The sequence below is a fragment of the Pocillopora verrucosa genome, chromosome 1 (genome assembly GCF_036669915.1).
Source record: "Pocillopora verrucosa isolate sample1 chromosome 1, ASM3666991v2, whole genome shotgun sequence".
Lineage (NCBI taxonomy): Eukaryota > Metazoa > Cnidaria > Anthozoa > Scleractinia > Pocilloporidae > Pocillopora > Pocillopora verrucosa.
Window position 1 is genome coordinate 34,491,615 of NC_089312.1, and position 20,199 is coordinate 34,511,813.

Below are 20,199 nucleotides of genomic sequence, written 5' to 3' on the forward strand. Positions count from 1 at the left end.
TGTTTAACAACGTTTGTTTTTCCTGTATTTGATTGCCATAATAAAGCGAAAAAATCACACCCTACCACGTGGATTAATTTCAAAAGTTTTAAAAGAAGTCAATCATAAACGTGACTAAAATTCTCGGTGTTGTTTTGTATTGATGGAGTGCCGAACGGCCTTATAAGGAATTATCTACGATATACTAAGATATGGGTCGGCGTCTACACTCCAAAATCATGTCTTCCTCGGGGGAAAAAATAAGGTATTATCATTTAGCCCCTGCCGTGACCTGAAACTATATATCTCAGCAAGATATCGAAATCAACATTGTGAAACTTTTTACAGAAACTTTTTCATTTCAACGAAGTTCAAATAAAAAAATTGTTCCTCAAACGTCTGATAGTATAGAGGTTGTTGCGAAGATTTATCTGAAGTCTAGACTAGAAAAACCTTGGCTTTAAGTCAGTGAGCTGCTGCATAACGTAAATAGATAATCAGACATCAAACCCCGCAAATCAAGCGACCTTACAAATTTGACCTCCCAAAAGTTGCGTTCAGAGAACAGAAACACATTTGAATTAAAAGGATGTACGAAAACGGCCAACATTAAGCATAAACATCCTATATCGCCTCTTCTTTATATCTATTAATTCATAGTGTTCGTTTTTGAGCCATTTAAGCGAACGGAAAAATTATAAGGAAGTTCAAAATGGTCAGGGACTACAAATGACGTTTGTACTTGATTTAAAAAAATATATATTTATAAGACACTCTAGACACGGACCATCTGTTAGCTGTTTTGTGCATCCATTTTACCGAAAGCTGCATAGCTATTAGATCTTCTTAGAGCACTGATTTAATGAACGTCAGCCGGGAACGACAAAGTGATTATCGACCGAAGAATAATAACCACATAACCAAACTTTGTTTGCACCTTTAATTATGGATGCATTATGATTTGAATTGATGAGAACACTTGTTGTAGCCTCGGCCTCGTGAAAGAATTCTTAATAGAAAAACACTTTCAATAAAAACATAAGTATCCTAATGGCCACAAAACAGGGATAGATCGGCTGGGAATATTTTCGTTTTTTCCTCAGGGCTATATTTAGTGCCAATTTCGTCACACCTCATTGATTCTGTCTAACTGGAGCAATTTTCAATTGATTTCAAGGTCAGGCGATCAAGCGTAGTCTTTAATACGGAATATATCAAAGACCGGGCCATGTTTTTTATCCAAGCTTTTAGATGGATAAGTTTCTCTCGTAAATGTTAAATAGATAGAGAAGACTAATATTCCACTGAGGAATTTAAGTAAACAAAGATTCCAATAGCTTCGCTCCTGGTTTAAGTAATTTAAACTTTATTTCTGAAAGATGAACAATTAAGTTAGTCTTCTCACCATGGCCAATATTTTTAAAAAGCCGTTTTATTTCATTGAAAATTTACTTATTTACATCTGAATAGCCTCAAAGATGAGGATCGTTATTCTAACTTAGAAGAGCAAATCGTTCACCATCTGATACTGTAATCTATCTCCACTTAAATCGTGGGAACGAAAGACAAATAATCAAGCATTTGAAACAAGCATTTTAATACTTGGTTGTACATCACCAAATGGTTATATGAATGCTTGCTTTAATTTACTACGCGTATTGTACCATACTCACCGGTCCTCCCAATTACATTTTTCTAAACAAGCTAATGAGTAAATGTATTTGAAGAAAAGTTCATAGGTCTGATCTTCATTTCAGTTGTCTTAGGATGATTTTCTTTAGCATTGCCGGGATTTAGCATTGCCCAAGAGATCTTACTGTTATAAACAGCGTTGAGATTTGAGTCAAAAACGCAGCCAGGTTTGTACCACCAGCCTCCTCCACGTTTTGACGCACATTCATTTTTATCAAATGTACCAAACTTGGAGCCATTATGATAACTGAGAGAATCGCCATGAACAGTTTTATCTAAAAAGAAGGGGAAATGGAGAAAATATGCATTGATATCAATATAAACCCGTAAGATACTACTCTGTGGCGGAGCGGAAAGATAGGAAAAATATGTTATCATCTCGACCATCTTAAGGTTCAAAAAACAAGACAATACAAAACCAATTTGAAACTTAACCTAGTGTGGTCTTGAAACACTGCCACTGAGTCACAAAGAGGCGAGCCACTTTATCAGTGTGAGAGGGCTTTACATGACTTAGACTGGACACGCTGTGAACCGAGTCGTTTGGCAAACATGAATTGCAAGTAAATAACAGGATTGGAAGAGACTGAATGGGTCGAGATGTGGATAGAGACCTATAAAGCTAGCGACGTATAATTATGATAAAAGTGAAGCTGCTGTTAACGTTAATTGCCTTGGGCTTACTTATAATATTTCCAAGGTGCAGCTGGTATTCCGCTCCCTCGTCTCCAATTTTAAGCCCCGCATATTCAGCGTACAAAGTGTTTGTAGGAACTAGTAGCTTCGTATCGTTTACCCCAAGAACTACTCGAAGCCTGTTGTCTGTCTTATTTTCAGTCAAGCGGCGGATCTTTTCCAATCCAAGCCAATATTCACCTATGAGGAAATTACCGAAGCCATATTTGTAGTCATCCCAGGTGCGGTTAAAATCAACGTAGCCATTCAGTCTCTTTTGGATCACTGTCCAGCCTCCACCAGCTGTTGTCTGGTCGCAATATACATCAAAGGGAGCTTCGTCATCAGGATAGATTGTATAAACACCGCTGATTCTTTGATCAGAGTTGTAAAGCTCAGCACAATTCTTAGCTTTTAAAGATGTCAAGAAAATAGTTTAGTCATCTATTAGAGTATCAAGTAAAGAGTTTAAAATTGGTAAAAAACAGATGATATAAAACCAGGTAAAAGAAAGAATACAGTGGCTATTACAATATAGGAGAGAATGGATTCCTACTTACATTTCTCAAATCCAAGAACTGAAGATAACAACTGAATCGTGAATAAAAGTGTCACACTAAGTAGCAAAGTAGAACTTTGTGAAACAGGCATGATGCAAAGATTTTCCTTCTCCGACCTTAAAGCTGTATATTTTATGATGAGGCACGGTTGTAGACTGAAGAATTTACAACTGCTCAACCTTGTATTTATATCCAGCTATTGAGAACTGTAAACGTAATAAGCAAATACTCGAAAACAACTGTATTCCCCGGGAATCTCCCCTCCTAACTGTGAAGGATGTTTGAAACCCAACACATATATAACTCTTAATCAATTAAAATAACAATATTGACAATATATTTTGTGTCACAGTAAGTACTAATTTTTTTTCTTTGAAGATGTCTCCTCCTTTTCTCGTTCAAACATCAAAATCAAAGTAAAATCCTAGTTCAGCGAAATGAGCTCCTATAACAAAAACTGATTAACAAACCAAATTCTAACGCGAAATCTCGTCACTCCTTAAATGGAATTAATTATTCCATCACAATCAGACGGTGACTGTTTAAAATAGTAATACAGTTTCAAGAATTAATGTATGTTGACCTTCTTATCAAAAAGGACATAAGGAATAATTTTTACCAATTTCATTCATAAATGATTACATAAGTCTTTAATGCTAAAGTTCCCCAGATAAATTTAAATCTCTATCTTAGCTATCTTGAAGGTGCATTCTTCCGAGTTAACGTAAATCTAACGGCCCACGTAACAACTGTTCTTACAAAAATAATTTCCTCTTTAAAACCAAAGGCGTTCCAAGGTCACATTTCGAGAAAAAGCAAACGATTAATTGATGAAAATGTCACGCGTTGTGGGACTCGGTGCAAAGTCTAACATGTCATAAGGAATATTATGAGGAACGAAATATGGTCGATTTACATCGATAAATATTTCGAAATATAACCATTTTACTCGGAAAAGCATTGGAAGTTGCCCACATCTTGTGTGTCCGTTGTGCTTTTCGGCTTTCTCTGCCGTTTAAGCGTGTTTTGCCATCACTGTTATTCTTGTTTTAGGACGGAAGTTCCTCATACTATTCCTTATGATGTGTTAAAATTCTCAACGTTCCTCTAGTAACTTCACACTGTGTCACACAACGCGTGACGCTTTCATGAATTAATCGTTTCCGTTTTCTCGAATCGTAAGCTTGGGATAAAGAAGTTAAGAACTTGAACAATTAAGTGCTTCAGGTCAGAAAATGTTTCTGGAAACCTCGTCAGTGAATGCAGCGGAAACTAACTTACACAATTTATTATCTTGATATGATTAATGCAGGTGAAGTTAAAGATTGATTTAAATCACATTAAACTGTAGGAGTTCATGAAGGAATGAAATGTTCCATCAAAATCATGATTGCATAAAATTAATAATATTTGAAAAAAATTGTTGTATTATGGCCATTATTTTTTTATGGAAAGATCATATGTAATTCAAAAATGAGAGGATTGTAATTTACCGCGGATCTCATTCATAATTATATAATGAGATCATGAGTCATTTTAGTGTAAGCCCTGAGGTGAATTGTCATCTTCAAAAGATGTGCAGTCATCATCTTCGAGGAGTCAGCATGACTCCAATAAACCCTGTAGCAACAGCTCTTGAATTTTTTTCCTTTTATATATATATATATATATATATATATATATATATAGTTAAGTGTACTATAGGGACGTAACGAAGAGGCCAACTCTTGACTGTTCTGGACGAGTTTAATGCACGACGTTTCGGCCGTTCGGCCTTCTTCAGGTTAAAAATTAAAAACTAAAAAGCTATTTACAATGATTGCGACTTATATACAAAACAGAATTTTTAAGATTGAGGTTAAGTAATACAACAAAGGTCTAAATTACAATCTGAGAAGGGTTAAACAATGAAGGCAAATAAAGAACTATGGGTGACATGTGAATACAAATAAGGTGAATACAAATATATATATATAGATAGATATCCAAGAGTTACACCACAATCAGCGACAAAGATATCGACATAATTATGCACTGCCAGAAATCACTTTTATTTGACGACGAGACCGCCTGGACCAAGAAAAACCACAGCAGCATGTTCGACGTAACTATGGGCAGCTTCCACGGAGCGGAAGTTTGTGAGCTTCTCGGACTTTTCCTTCTGAACAACCTCAGCGAGAAATACGGCAAAAACAACGTAGGACTCTACAGAGACAGGCTGGTACTTCTAAGAAACGCAAGCGGACCACAATCAGAACGGACTTGAAAGGACATCACACGAGAATTTAAGAAACAAGGAGTAAACATTTCTATAAGCACAAACCAAAAAATCTGCAACTTCCTCGACGTCACCCTAAACCTTACGGACGGAACCCACTACCCATACAGAAAGCCCAACAACGAAACTCTCTACATCGACACCAATTCCAACCATCCGCCTACAATAATAAAGCACCTACCAGCTACCATCGGCCGATGAATCTCCGACATTTCCTCGAGCAAAGAACTCTTTAACAAAGCCAAACCACATTACGAAAGTGCACTTAAACAAAGTGGACACGACGAAGAATTAATCTACACTGAACACAAGAAACCTGTAACTCACACCGTACAGAGCAGCCGAAAGAACAGACAAAGAAACATAATTTGGTTTAATCCGCCCTACAGCATGAACGTACAAAGAAACGTCGGCAGAGAGTTTCTGAACCTCGTCAGTAAATATTTCCCGAAAAATCACCGATACAGCAAAATTTTCAACAAAAACAAAATGAAAGTTATATAGTTATTTACGAAAGCAGCTTTAACGAAATTACATAGCTGTCTCTCATTAGAATAAAGACAGGTAAACTTAAAGATTGATATCATTCTTAAAAATAGCAATGCAAGAATTTAGAAAGGTAAGGTGCATGAAACACATAGTTACATAAAACGTTCAAAAGTTCATAAGTAAAACGTTCATAAGTAAGTCTTCCTATGAAATTCAAACCGTTGAAAATTTCGAGCTTTCATTGTGCGGTTTGTTTAAAACTTAAATCGATTAGCAATTGATTTCTGACCATTCCATGCATAAATAAAGTCAAGCCCTTACAAATTATCTTAATGTTACCACCAAAGAATATATATTCATTTGACATTAAACTTCCATGCTTGGCTACACACAACATTAATTAAGTAACCTAAGAGGGAGATTGGAATTCCATTATAATTAGTGGTTTGTTCGTCACATACAGGGAGTTTAGATTATTCGGCAAAAAGGAAACAAATAGAACGATCCAAATAGAGCAGCTTCCTAGAACTTCGTCTTTTAAATTCTTTATCCGGTTGATATAAGTGTAGCGTGCTTTTAATGACATATTTTACTCCTTTAAAGGAGTTTGAGGTTTCCTTTCCCCATTAACATTGCGCAACCTCATCATTGACCAAGCGGGAATCCCCAGGGAACATAAAACTCCTTTCTTGAGTCTTAAGTATTACGCCTACTTTACTTGATTTAATTGCGCATGATAACTTCAGGTTGCCGTGCAATAGTAAACAGAGGATATAAATCAATCTAATAAAAATAATTAAAGGGGGTAAGTTTCTAAAGAGAGTATAACAGGGTACTTTTATCATCAACTGAGTTGATAACATAAATTGGCCACCAAAGACTTTCAAAGTTGAAGTTTCGAGTGTTAGCCCTTTGTCAGAGTGTTGTCAACTCAGTCAATAATACTACTTAACCCTCAAACTTAAAGGCAAAAAGTAAATAGAAAATAGAGGTCGCATTTTTCGATGAATCGTGCGTTTAAGAAGGAAAGTATTTTATTATAAAATTGTCCTGCGTGCACACGTCCAACTTTCTGTTATAATTCGAGAAGTGACATAAAGAAGCAATGATTCAAAAATCCTTCCTTAAGAGTATTTCCGGGAAATAGAGTTGCCTTCGAGCATATTCTTATTACGCCCACAGTTTTGCAACCTTAGAATGAATAAGAGGTTCAGTAGTTGAAATTGTTTCATTCTACAACTGTGCTTTATCATAAAATATACAGCTTTAAGGTTGGAGAAAAAATTTCATCATATAATGTCTGCTAATTTGCTGCGCAGTGTGACACTTTTATTCACGGTTCAAATATTTTCTTTAACTCGTGCAGCTTCAATAAGTTGCAAACACAACAAAAAATGATCCGAGAAATTCACTCACTGATTGCCTCTCTTACTTGATTTCTACGATTTTGTCTTTCTTTGCTTCAAGCTCTTTCCTTGATGCGTTTAATCAAACCAGCCAAAATTTAATTATTATAATTTTTTTAACAGCCAGTCGACTGTGCTGAGCTTTTCAAAGGCGGTCAAAGAATTACAGGTGTTTATACAATCTACCCTGATTACAAAGCTCCCTTTGATGTATGTCTACGTTGGAACGATATACAACAGAAAGCATTTTATGGACTGCAAGTTTTTCGACTGATTGGAATTAAAGATATGTGGCAGTGACTTTCACAAGTTTTTTTTTTTGTCTGAAAAGTATGGTTTTTTCGTCCGCTAAAGTAATCATCCCTAATGTTTACATAAGATAATTGAATTAATCTATTGAATTTAATTAATCAGCCAATAAACTTTAACTGTTCCCACTGTTTTTGTTTTTCATCAGTTAATTAACAATTGAAGCGATTCACAGTATTGGGTTTGTGCTCGAAATTAATATGTTTAAGTTTGCTCGAAAGATAAGTTTAAACTGTCACAAGCTTGGTTATCGTTTATGCGCGGCCCAGCACTTCAAGCCTGAATACACTCGATGCTAAAACTCAACCTTGTTCCCAGGCTATGTCCACCATAGTGCTTTACTCGAATTAAAATCTGCCACGTGGCACCTATCGTGCATTTTCCTGCGGTGGAAAAACCAGACCGAATTTCTTATTCTGGCCCGTTTACGACCAGAATAAAAAGTCATCTATACAAGTAGAAAAAGCTTTCATGATTTCATTAATTTACTGCACAATACTTATCTCAACGTTTTCTAAAAAAAATTTTCACAATTAGTATAGGTAATATCACGTGTGTTTTAAGAGGTTGCTGTAATTGCCCGAGTAGCGAAGCGACGAGGGAAATTTCAGCAACTTCTGAAAACACAAGTGATATTAATCCTTAATTTTATGAGGACCATTGCGATTACTTGTTAATGAAATAGAGGGGGGAAATACTGAATTTCTGAATGCGCTCTTGAGTATTCAGTCACAGGAAGCCATTTAATGTTGACAAAGAATCAATCACCACAAACGCGCGGATGAGATAAATCAAATTTTATTTTTGCACAAACATACCGGGACATTGAAAACCAGGCCTGCTAACAAACTTTAAACTTTGAAAATATAAAGTTACTGTTTTTTCAAACAACGTTAAAGTGTTCAAAACGCTTTCAGATCACTCAGAATCTGGTTATTCGATGAAGGTACATTTGTATCCTCGCCTTCCATCACTTGTGCTCTTCTGAACGGCATTATTCCCGGCGATGTTCAAGGTGACGCTGCAGTGACTGAAACTGTAAACACGGCCGGGAGCACACAAAGATGCAGTGGAATTCGCAGAATAAAGGTGACTTAAAGCGTTTCTTGAAGGAAAAGGACCGGTGTTGTCAACGGCTCGTGAAATGATCTACTGCTCTCGTTCTTCCCTAAGTCGTAATCGTCAAGCCCTTGGACAGATACGTGGCATGTGATATTCTTTATTGAGTCCTCTTTCATGATTGTGTTTATGGTGTTCTTTCCCATTGGGGTTTTCTTGTACCAAACGCTTGAAACTGGCTCGTCGATGACAGTGATGTCAAAAGGAGCGCTTTTCTTCATTTCGCTTGGTCGCTTCTCCAGATATCTTTTGAACAATTGCCATTAGGATCAGAGAGATAGTCTTCAACATTTTGCAGCCGCACAAGAAAAGAGAGGAATAAAAGTAAACTTAAAGAGGCTCCATAGGGTTTTTGCTCAATGTTGGCAATTTGGGATATGATATTTTACATTCGATATGTACATGCGATTTACAAGCACCAAAGAATGGAGAAGAAAGTACAAAAGAAAAAATAAGGAAGAATGAAAAAAAAAAAGGAAGAATGAAAAAAAAAAAAAAAGGAAAACAACAACAAGATAAAAAAAGGGACAAGAACATATACATAATAGTTCCCTCATGTGGATTAAGAAGTTATTACAATGTTTAGTTCGTTGAACAACGTGTGCTTTTCCAGTATTTGATTTCGATAATAAAGCGAAAAAACATACCCTACCACTTGGATCAATTTCACAAATTTAAAAAGATGTTAATAATAAACATGACTACAATTCTCGCTTTTGTTTTGTATTAATGAAGTGCCGAACAGCCTTATAAGGAATTAGAGATTAGGAATCCTGAGATATGGATCGGCGTCTGCACTCCAAAATCATGTCTTGTTCGGAGAAAAAAATATGGTCACGTAGATCTCGACTTACTCGGACCAATATCAATATATTGTGACAATAAAATGCGGTTTTGTTACACTGAAGCGAATATCTTTACTGAAGGTAATAACTGCAAAGCTGTCAGTCTCGTGTCAAATCATGTCAGGGACTTCATCTTCTCTGAGACTAAAGAGAAACTGACAGACCCTGGCGTAGAGTATTGTCATTTAGCCATTGCGTGATCTCAGCCTAACTGTCTCAGCAAGATACTGAAGTCAACATTTTGAAACTTTTTACAGAAACTTTTTCATTTTAACGAAGTTCAAATGAAAAATTGTTCCTCAAACCTGACATTTGTCTTACATCTGATAGCATGGAGGCTGTTGCGAGGATTTATCTGAAGTCTAGACTAGAAAAACTTTGGCTTTAAGTCAGTAATCTGCTGCATAACATAAATAGACAATCAGACATCAGAGTCTCCTGCTTTCCGTACCACGTTCCCCTGCCTCCCGTACTTTTTCAGGAAGTTCGAAATGGTCAAGGACTACGAAAGACGTTTGAACTTGATTTGAAAAAGTAAATTTATAAGACACTCTAAACACACGGACCATCTGTTAGCTGTTTTGTGTATCAATTTACCGAAAGCTGCATAGCTATTCGCTCTTCTTAAAGAACTGATTTAATGAACGTCAGTCGTGAATGACAAAGTGATTAACAACCAAAGAATAACCAATTTTTATTGCACCCTTAAATTATGGATGCATTGTGATTTGACTTGATGAGGACTCTTACTGTAGCTTTCGCCTTGTGAAAGAATTCTTAATGGAAAAACACGTTCAATAAAAAAATAAGTCAATGGTTGGGAATATTTTCGATTTTTTCCAAGGGCTATATTTCGAGCCGATTTTGCCACACCTCATTGATTCTATCTAATTGGAGCAACTACGCAAATTTTCAATTGATTTCAAAGACAGGCGATCAAGCGTAGTCTTTAATAGGAAATATATCAAAGACCAGGCCAGCTGAGAGCATCTTTGTTTACAATGGGGCACAATTTTACCGGCAATCCCGACAAGGTTAAAATTTTTGATCCAAGCTTTTGGATAGATAAGTTTCACTCATAAGTGTTAAACAGATAAAAGAAGACTAACATTCCACTGAGGAATTGAAGTAAATAAAGATTCCAATAGCTTCGCTCCTGGTTTAAGCAATTTAATCTTTATTTCTGAAAGATGAACAATTAAGTTAGTCTTCTCACCATCGCCAATATTTTTAAAAAGCCGTTTTATTTCATTTGAAAATTTATTTCTTTACATCTGAATAGCTTCAAAGCTGATGTTCGTTATTCTAACTTAGAAGAGCAAATAGTTCACCATCTGATACTGAAATTTATCTCTACCTAAATGGTGGGAACGAAAGGTACAAAACTTACAGTAAATTTGCATAAAAGTAAAAGCTTGAATATTTGTATACAAACAACACACAGCACAACTGTATAAACTTATTTGTAATCTCAATGATTACAACCGTTATTACTATGGGTGTCAAAGAAAGGGTCACCCCTGGTTCACCCTGGACAGAATTGACAAGATAGTGTGCGAACGTGGAATGTCTCCCACATTTTCTTTGACTCAATCAGAAACAAATTTTGGCAAAATGTATTTGTGATGCGGTCAACGCCATGGTAAGCTATTTACTTGGTGGTGATTTAAACCCAACAAGTGGTCAGTGCAAATTCTTACGGATTGACTCAATCAGAAGCAAATTTTGGCAAAAATCTATTTGCGATGCGGTCAACGCCATTGTAAGCTATTTTCTTGGTGGTGATTTAAACCCAACAAGAGGTCAGTACAAATTCTTACGGATGGATGTGAATGATTCATTTCAGGACTAGATGTCAAGATGACATTTGCTGATTTATTAGAAGCCCTTTTTCCTTTACTTCAAAGAAAGTAATAAGAGTCAAATGTATTAATTTTTTAGGCAAAGACGAGGATGAGGAACATAAGATGGCTGTTTTTAGGGTTGCACAGTTAGTCGAACCCTATGTCGATAAAGTGACTGTTAATGTTACAAAAACATAGCGTTCATTCAAACGTTTCTTTTACCAGATGTAAAAATACACATTTTTTTTAGTTGTAATTCCAAGTTTTGTTAATTTTTTGTAGAAGGGATAAGTACAGACCATCTTGAAATCGCACGGTTGATGAGTAGAAAAACAACGCTAGGTACATTGTCTATGGACGGTCATGTTGAAATCGCTTGGTTGATCGGTATGCCTAAGTTTAGAAAATTAGCTGGACGCTCAGGATTGTCGAATAAAGACTTAGACTGTATTGCTTGTGATGTACAGTTTCTAGAAGATAGTACGGATAAATAAATAAAAGTTTCATCACCAAAAACAGAGTCATTTTTCTGTGTCAATCATGAGGCGTGTAAGACGGTCAGTGATTAAAAGACGAAAACGCAATCAAAGTGGGGGTGCTTCTGTGAGTACGGTTAAGATAATTCTTCGTCGAGGCCCCTCTCTTACAGATAAATTAGCTTACGCAGCAAGTATATTGTTATCGGGTCCTGCACCAGGTTTTGGAACACTTGGTATACTTCTGGGAAAACAGGCTTTGAAAGGTATTATGGATAATGTCAAGCATTATAAAAAGGATCGGCGATGAAAAAAAAAATCATTAGTTCATCATGCCTACCTCGTGGAGTCAATGTCTATGTTACTTACGTTATCGAGTAGTGTCGTGGCTTTTGCGATCGCATCACACGTAGCATCTACGAAGAGGATGAGCCGCATAAAATCGCTTACGAATCGGTTCCCGAAGATATGGAGATGAGGTGTTTAAGTTTGTCGTGAAACCACACCCACATCCACTACACGACCGTATCTTTCATTTGATGACGTTTATGAGATACTCTTATGGGAAGTATACATATAAGACGGAGAGTTATTTGCATACGCAGTATGTTCATAAGTATTGGGTCACCTACCATTGTTTCAAACTTTGGTGTAGTTTATCATGGTTAAGAACATTAAAAAGATATCAAGGATGAAAAAATGAAAACAAAAGAGAGAGGATCACAAGACTTGTATGACGAATCCGGCGTCGTCGGTAGTTTGGGTGGCGTGGCAGTCCAATGGAATAAAAAAATTGAGACTGTTTAAGAAAGGGTATTTACCAGGATGGACGGAAGAAGGGTTTCAAGTTCATAAAGTCCTACCCGGAATGGTAACGACCTATAAAGTGCAAGAATTGGATGACACGCCCTTACAAGGCACATTTTATGCGTGTGATTTGCAAAAACCACATGTAGATGAAGCGACTTATTTTCGGGTGGAAAAAGTATGAAAGAGACAAAATGATAAATTGTTTGTCAAGTGGAAACGGTACTCTAGCAAATATAACAGTTGGACTGGTAAAAAAGATTTAAAGTGAACTGTGTGTTTGTGGCGATCGAATCATGATAGGAGAAAGTTTGAGACGCTTTAAAGTGTATCTGCCAAATGAACAAGGAGGTGGTGGTCTCATGCACCAGTAGACCCCCTCACCTTACACCCCACCGCCTTTTATCGGATGCTGGGGTGATCCTCAAATAAGTGCCGGAGTCAAAGACATGGCTAAAGATTTTGTGTCAAAAAGCGTTCGTTATCAGAAGTGCCGCGAGGTATAAAGAGAGGGGCATCCCAAGAGCTTAAGAACGAATTAAAGTGAAAAGTTGCCAAGAGGTTGAACGATATTTTTGGAGAATAAAACATGGTCTGCATCAGTACCGTACGTTAAAGTGATCCTATCATTGGCGTAGGGACAGCATCACCGACGGATCCTGCGTCTTCCATCTTAAAAAGGTATAAAGGGGGGAAACGAAAACAAAAACAACCAGGAGGATTTCTCACAAGTCGTATTAAGAAAATAGGAACACAGTCGACGTGTGCATAAACGCAGAAGACGTTGAAAGAGACACATCACCATGTCTATCAAAGGGCCAGAGCAGAATCCAAGTCCAGATCTCTTTAGAATACCACTTACAGATCTTTCTGCGGTAAAATACTGATATGTCAAAATACCACCTCAGACTTCTAATATTACTTCTATCCAAGTGTACGTGGAACGACAATCAGATCCCATTGATCTTTCGAGAACTTTTTTCCAACTGGATTTGGGTTTCAAAACCACAGAAAATGCCAGTTTCACAGCAGGCGCAAACAATGTGGGTATGATGACTTCACCAGCCAACAATATTGCACACACCCTCTTCAAACAAATCAATTTCAGAGCTAATGGCACCCTACTCACCACCCCACCAGGGGACAAGCCGCTGTACCTCAGATGACACCAAAGAGGGAACCTGTCACACCTGCGAGGATCAAGAACGAACCCTTCACCCTTCCGAAACAGGGAACGTCCAAGATTCCTATTCTCACACCTCCACCCCAAAAGATACAAAAAAGGAAATGAAAAATTCCTGTTCCCACACCGCAAAAGCATCGCACGGAGTTGGAACGACTCAAAGAATTTGGTATCTGGGAACCTTGAGAAAAGAGGGGTTACGACCCGTATCAAGCGTTTGAAGATGACGAAACCCCAAAGTCGAGGAAAGGCAAAGGGAGGGGCAAGAACAGTTCAAGCTAAGCCTAAAAGGAAACGACAGAGTGGAGGAAAATTTGATATTCAGAAATGGATTTCAAAGTTAGGTGTAGAGTTCCATTGGCCTGGATACTAGTATATAGATCCAGGTACAAAATTAGCCAAGCGATTAAAACGTGGTGATCTAGGAATTAATCTTCTTGACAGATTAGCCAAACAGCATGATATTGATTACAGTAAAGCTAAATCACTCGCTGACAAACATATTGCAGAACGTAGGATGGTAGCTGGAATCGATAAGTTTCCAGGCAAGAAGAGTTTAACCGAGCAAATTATAAGCGAATCATGCAAGCTAAACTTAAAACAAAATTGTAACACCTCTACAATGAGGAAATAAAACTTGTGAAAATGCAATAAAGTGTTTGTCTCCGGTTCATTTGTAGTTGTGTCGTTATCGAGAGCACATCATGTCAGGCAATAATTTTTACTTGGCGTTACCCAGTAACGATGGCAGTCTGAAATATTTTCCAGACAGAAAAAACGATTCTTGGAAAAATTGATAAGACAAACGCATCGATTTAGAAGGAGAGTGGGAAGTGGGATTGAGTAGTATTTCGCTTCCACACGATTCTAAGATGTACAGTTACCTCGAAGGATTAAAAGACGATGATGTCTTGCAAACCACAGGAAGACTTAAAGTAGCCACTGGGGATATACAACATAAAGTGACTTACAGTGTCACGTATGGAGACATCAAACAACATCGTATCGAGACAGTTCACTATTCACTCAAATCCTTGTTTGATGAAGAACGTTTAACATGTATTATGAATAGGGGTTCGGCGTATGGTAGTCATTTTTATTCAGGACACAGCGCACAATTTGAAGTGATTGCAGATGAAGGTAAAGAAAAGATTACTGTGACAGCAGATAAGGTAAAATCGACTGATATAACTCATCAAGAAGTTCGTGACGGTCTCTATTTTGAGTTACCTCGAGAGATGTGTGAGTTGTTTGGTTGGAAGAAAAAAACAGCAGTTCGTTATCGTCATATTTTTAGTGGTCCTGTTAAAGAGAATTATAGTACATCACGACCGGCACATAATATCACAGTGACCAAACGAAGTATGGTGTGGAGTTATGATAGGAGGCTTACTACATCCAGTTGGGCGTATTACAGATATGAGATCCCATGGAAAGACCGATTTGCGGAGAAATATCATAGATTTCTTCTTAGCGATCTGAACTGGACCTTTATCAATACTAAGAAAAGTACCTACTTAAACTTACCTTACCCATGGACCTTGTATATGTATTCCTCGCTTTGTGCTCCAGTACGTATGGGAGATCAGACGACTGATCTTATACGTCAAATACACTACCAACCAATCTTGGAAGGAAATTATTATTACGAACCCAAGCAGATTCATTACATCAAGTTGCGTAAGAATCACATTGATGCAGTGGAAACACAGATAAGTGAGTCGGAAAATAATAATTTGGCTCGGTTTACAGACGGGCTTTCTATCATCACACTTCATCTCAGACGCGTACGTTAACTCATGGATGCCGCCGCCCGGGAAAAGGACAGAAGAGGAAATGTCCATTCCATCCACTTACTTGCAAATGTCCTTCATGTCACGAATGGCAAGACAACATTGAAAAGGAACTACAAGATATGATTCGCTGGGTAGATCAAAGAACAGCCTTTCTTAGAAAATGGATAGATAATATCACAGAGGGTATGAAACGCTTGAAAGGATGACACAGACACGTGATTTAAATGTAACTTTTGTTTTATTCAAAAATAATAAAAAGGGGATAAAACGCTAAATTCTCTTGGCTTAAATGTCTCTCATATAAGTGTTTCAATGTTTAAAATGTCTTGTGCATCGAATCCTGTAAACTGGGCATATCCGATATCCGTAGGGATACGATTTAAATGTTCCTATATGAAGTACCCGCTTGTCAAATACCAAACCATATTTTTTTACTTCTGTTTCTGTCTTAATCTTCCTGGCATTTGGATCATGCTTAAAATGTCTCGGGTTCACAATGACAGTGTCTTTTCTTTTGTCTTGCGGGTCTAAAATTTCTTCCAAAATATTTTGCTTCATGACCTGATAATTAAGCTGTTTGGCACCACGCACGTTTAGGGAAAAGCCACGAACTTTACACACGATTTTCCCATGTTTCATAGCTCTTGGCACCCCCTGACACAAATTCCACGATGTAATCCCCTTCATCCAACTCATTGGTCGTATCGCCAAAGTAATCACCTAAGGGAATTTCTGTTTGAACTGGCTTCCACGTGTAAATGACCGAGTCTGTATCATAATACAAGACTCGATCGCCCAACACCTTCAAAGATTTATAAGGCTTAAGATGGGCCTGACAGGTGGTAAAGGCTGTTATGAATACGTTGGTTTTGGACCCCTTTACTGCATCCTCATCTATCTTCTTATACGGTAATTCAATCACATCAGCACTCAAAATGCGTATGTCTGATATTTCAATCGTCGTGTCATTTAAATGATCAATCAGCTCATGTGGTTCTGTGATTTTGTAATCGTTTTGATCTTTTTCATTTGTTCGCCAAACAAAAGAAAAGAAAACTATGTCCTTCCATCCAGTTTGAGATTTCGGCCTCCTTTACGGAGTGCTAAAGGATACAAGCTCATGGTCCGTACTGGTTTTTCTTTTCTTAAGCTACGAATAGATGAATGTCACAGTTCCATACTGCGTTTGCGTGCGTTATTCTTTCGATCACTCAGTGAACTCTCTGCTTTGATTAACAACTCCGAAACTTCCTGGGTCGAGGAGTTCTGCAGTTCTTTCGAACTGCAGACGTTTACCAAACAGAGAGAGAAACACGACAGAAAACTCCGTCACTTGCTCAGTAAGAGGTCTCCTGTTAATTCAGGCTCATCTCTGAAAGATGAATGGGTCATGAACCTTTCCTCCAAGGAGTTATCCGCACTGGAACGGAGTGGTTTAGAGAAGGGTCTAAAGTTTGCTATTGCTCCTCGGAAAATACCGACTGCCGAAATTGTCGCCGCTGTTGAGGAGAGTATCTCTCAACTTAACGACGATTGTAGGCATTTGGAAAGAGCATAAGTAACTAGCATACTCAAGCGTGCTAAACCTCCTCCCAAAAACATTAAAAAGGATGTTTTCAATGCGCTTATAGCTCTCAAAAAGGATCCGGACAGGCTCGTATAATCTGCTGACAAGGGTAATTGTGTTGTGGTTATGGACAAACAGCAATATCACGACAAAGCTCTGTCTCTGCTTAATGACAAGAATACGTATGCTGTCTTAAACTCTGATCCTACAAGTAAAACTCAAAGAAAGTTAAACAAAATGTTGCTTGATTTGAAAAAAGCTGGCAGAATTAGTGACTCTACGTACAAAATGTTATGTCAACAGTAGTGACGGCTTATGTCCACGTTTTTATGGATTACCTAAAATTCATAAACCGGGAATTCCTTTGAGACCCATTGTCTCTTTTGTTAATTCTCTGACTTATGCAATTTCTGGTTATCTTGCGAGAATTTTGTCGCCTGTTGTTGGGAATACTGATTACACTGTCAAAAATTTCATAAGAGATGAAACTCTTAACGCTTGTGAAGAATTAGTATCTTTCGACGTTGTTTCGCTCTTCACCAAAATCCCAGTTGACCTTGCCGTTAAAGTTGTGGAGGAAAGACTCAGAGAAGATGCTTCCCTGGGACAAAGAACTTCTTTGCCTGTGGAGGATATTATTCATCTGCTGTCTTTTTGCCTCAAAACCACGCAATTTACATATATCGGCACCTACTATCAACAAGTTTTTGGTACAGCGATGGGTTCGCCCGTTTCTGCTGTCATTGCTAACATGGTAATGGAAGACGTGAAGCAAAGGGCCTTAGCCACTTCACCGGTTAAACCCTTTTTCTGGAAACGATATGTCGATGATGTTATTTCTGCGGTATCCGGAAATGAAGCGGAGCGCCTCTCGTCGCATTTGAATTCAGTAGAGCCGTCGATCCAATTCCCCCTTGAGCGTGAAAATGATAGACATTTGCCCTTTCTTGATTTAAATGTGCCCAGAGGGGTTCAGGGTAATTTAGAGATAAGTCGCCCCATGTAAGGTAATCCGGATTCCGGAATCCAGGAAAAATTTTTGCTTGTGGAATCCGGAATACTGGGCTCTGGAATCCAGAATCCAGCTTTTGGAATCCAGGATCCCGCTAAAAAGGGAATCCAGAATCCACTAGAGTGCAGTTCGCTCACGTTATCAATCGGTGCTCAAAGTGAGCTTTAAAATCCCACAGGATTTGCTTGAAACATCAATATGGCCGCTATTTGATTGTTTTGGAACACCTCTAAATAATGATATGGCCGCAAGGACGTCCTGTGAGATTAAATTACTGGTTGTCATAAGAACAGCTGGAAGGTGACCTTGTAAAAGATACGCTTTAGTTTTGCTTTTAATCGAGGAATTTGTAAATTTCTGTGAAATTAATCTAACTGTTGACAACTTGGATGCTTTGCTTTTGCCCGCTTTCCCCGCCGGTTTTTTAAGCAAATTGGGCGCACGGCAAGCTTTGGCACCGGAAACTGCGCTACTTTTATCTGGCACCTAGGGTCGAGGTATCGACTTTAATACTTAATACTTAATACTTAATACTTAATACTTAATACTTAATACTCTTTTCCTTTTCGACTCTTTCGAACTTTCTGGCACTTCTGACTCACCAAAATCAAAAATAAATATTCATTTTCCATAAATCATAATGAGAGCATCAAAAAGTAATATTCTCCTGATGATCGTGGAGGAATAGTTGTAATTAGAAGCGAGACGAAAGCCAGGAACTGTCAAAACTGCACCAGTCACGCAGAGCACGTGGAGGAACACAAGCCGCAGTGTACAGAAAATTTGTAGTGTCTTTTTCAATACTGATATATCATTTGTTTATTCGATTTGCTCTTTCTCTAAATCTCGATACCTCGATCATAATCTATGGGGAAGCACAAGAAAAAGCAAAAGGCAGAGAGGGAAAGGTAAGTGTAACATTGTAATGATTCAATTGATTTTCTGTTCCATTTTCAACTAACTTAACCTCCAGCGAAACTTACAAAAAACTACTGAAAATGCATCTTCAATTGAGGTTTGTGGATTTTTGTGTATCATGAAACACTCTTGAATTTTTTTTCGGGGTTGCAACGAACAAACAGGAACGATGGAGGTTTTAATTACAAACTATGGTCAGTAATAATTTTTTCAAGGTTAGAGCGTAAATCGTCAAGGTAGTAAAATTCGGAAGTTTAAAAGAAGTTGAAAGACTCGAAAAAACGCTTTGCTAAACTTGAGAATACCCGGCCAATTGTTTGCATCTCATGGAACAACAATGTATTATGCCTCGTAAATGATGAAACGCAACAAACGCACAGCATGACTCGCTTATTAGCAGTGCTTTAGGCCTTTTGTCGTTTTGAGATCAGTTACGCTAGAGGCTTGAATAAACTGTGCTTGTTTAATATTTTATTATGCTACCTGGCACTGATCATGAAAATCGCTTACTTTGCGCAAAATTTCGCCCGAATTGTGATTCACACTTAAACACACACTTTTTCAACTTGAGAATACCTGGCCAATTGTTTGCATCTCATTGAACAACAGTGTATTACGCCTCGTTAAATTCTGGAACGCAGCGAACGCACAGCATGACTCGCTCGTTAACAGTGAGTTAGGCCTTTTGTCGTTTTCAGATCGGTTACACTATAGGTTTGAATAAACTCTGCTCGTTAAATATTTTATCATGCTACCTGGCACTGGTCATGGAAATCGCCTATTTTGCACGAAACAGCCTGCCAAATAGAAGATGCTAATGTCGTACTGCAGGGTGGAACTGTGCGGGTGCAAACTCTTTACCACAATAAGGATGTCGTTGCTGTGAGATTTCGCCATTCTGGCTGGCTACTCTCCTTCAAGACGTTCAATTAGAAGTAGATGGAGGCAATTTATTACGAAAGAAAGTGCAATTTCATTGGCTGAATGGCGATGTCTGTGATCGGAACTCACTCAACTGCATTCTAACCCGAGTTTTGGGATTCACTGTCGAGGGTTCAAGCATCACTCTAACGTTTGAGGGGAACAATAGGTTCTGCAGGCTTGCTAATGGTGACCTCGATGACGAAGATGTTGGAGATGATGAGGATCAAACTTCAGAGGATGAGAGAGCAGCTGGGGAGAGTGAAAGGGAAGTGTCGCTTCCAAGATTAGCAGGAGTGAGCTTATCAGGGCGACGGACCACA

At 38.0% G+C, this 20,199-nt stretch overlaps 1 pseudogene; it reads right to left on the bottom strand.

The window, feature by feature from the left end:
- Positions 1–1,683: 1,683 nt before the first annotated feature.
- On the bottom strand, positions 1,684–2,997 carry LOC131799915 (angiopoietin-related protein 7-like; annotated as a pseudogene).
- Positions 2,998–20,199: the final 17,202 nt, after the last annotated feature.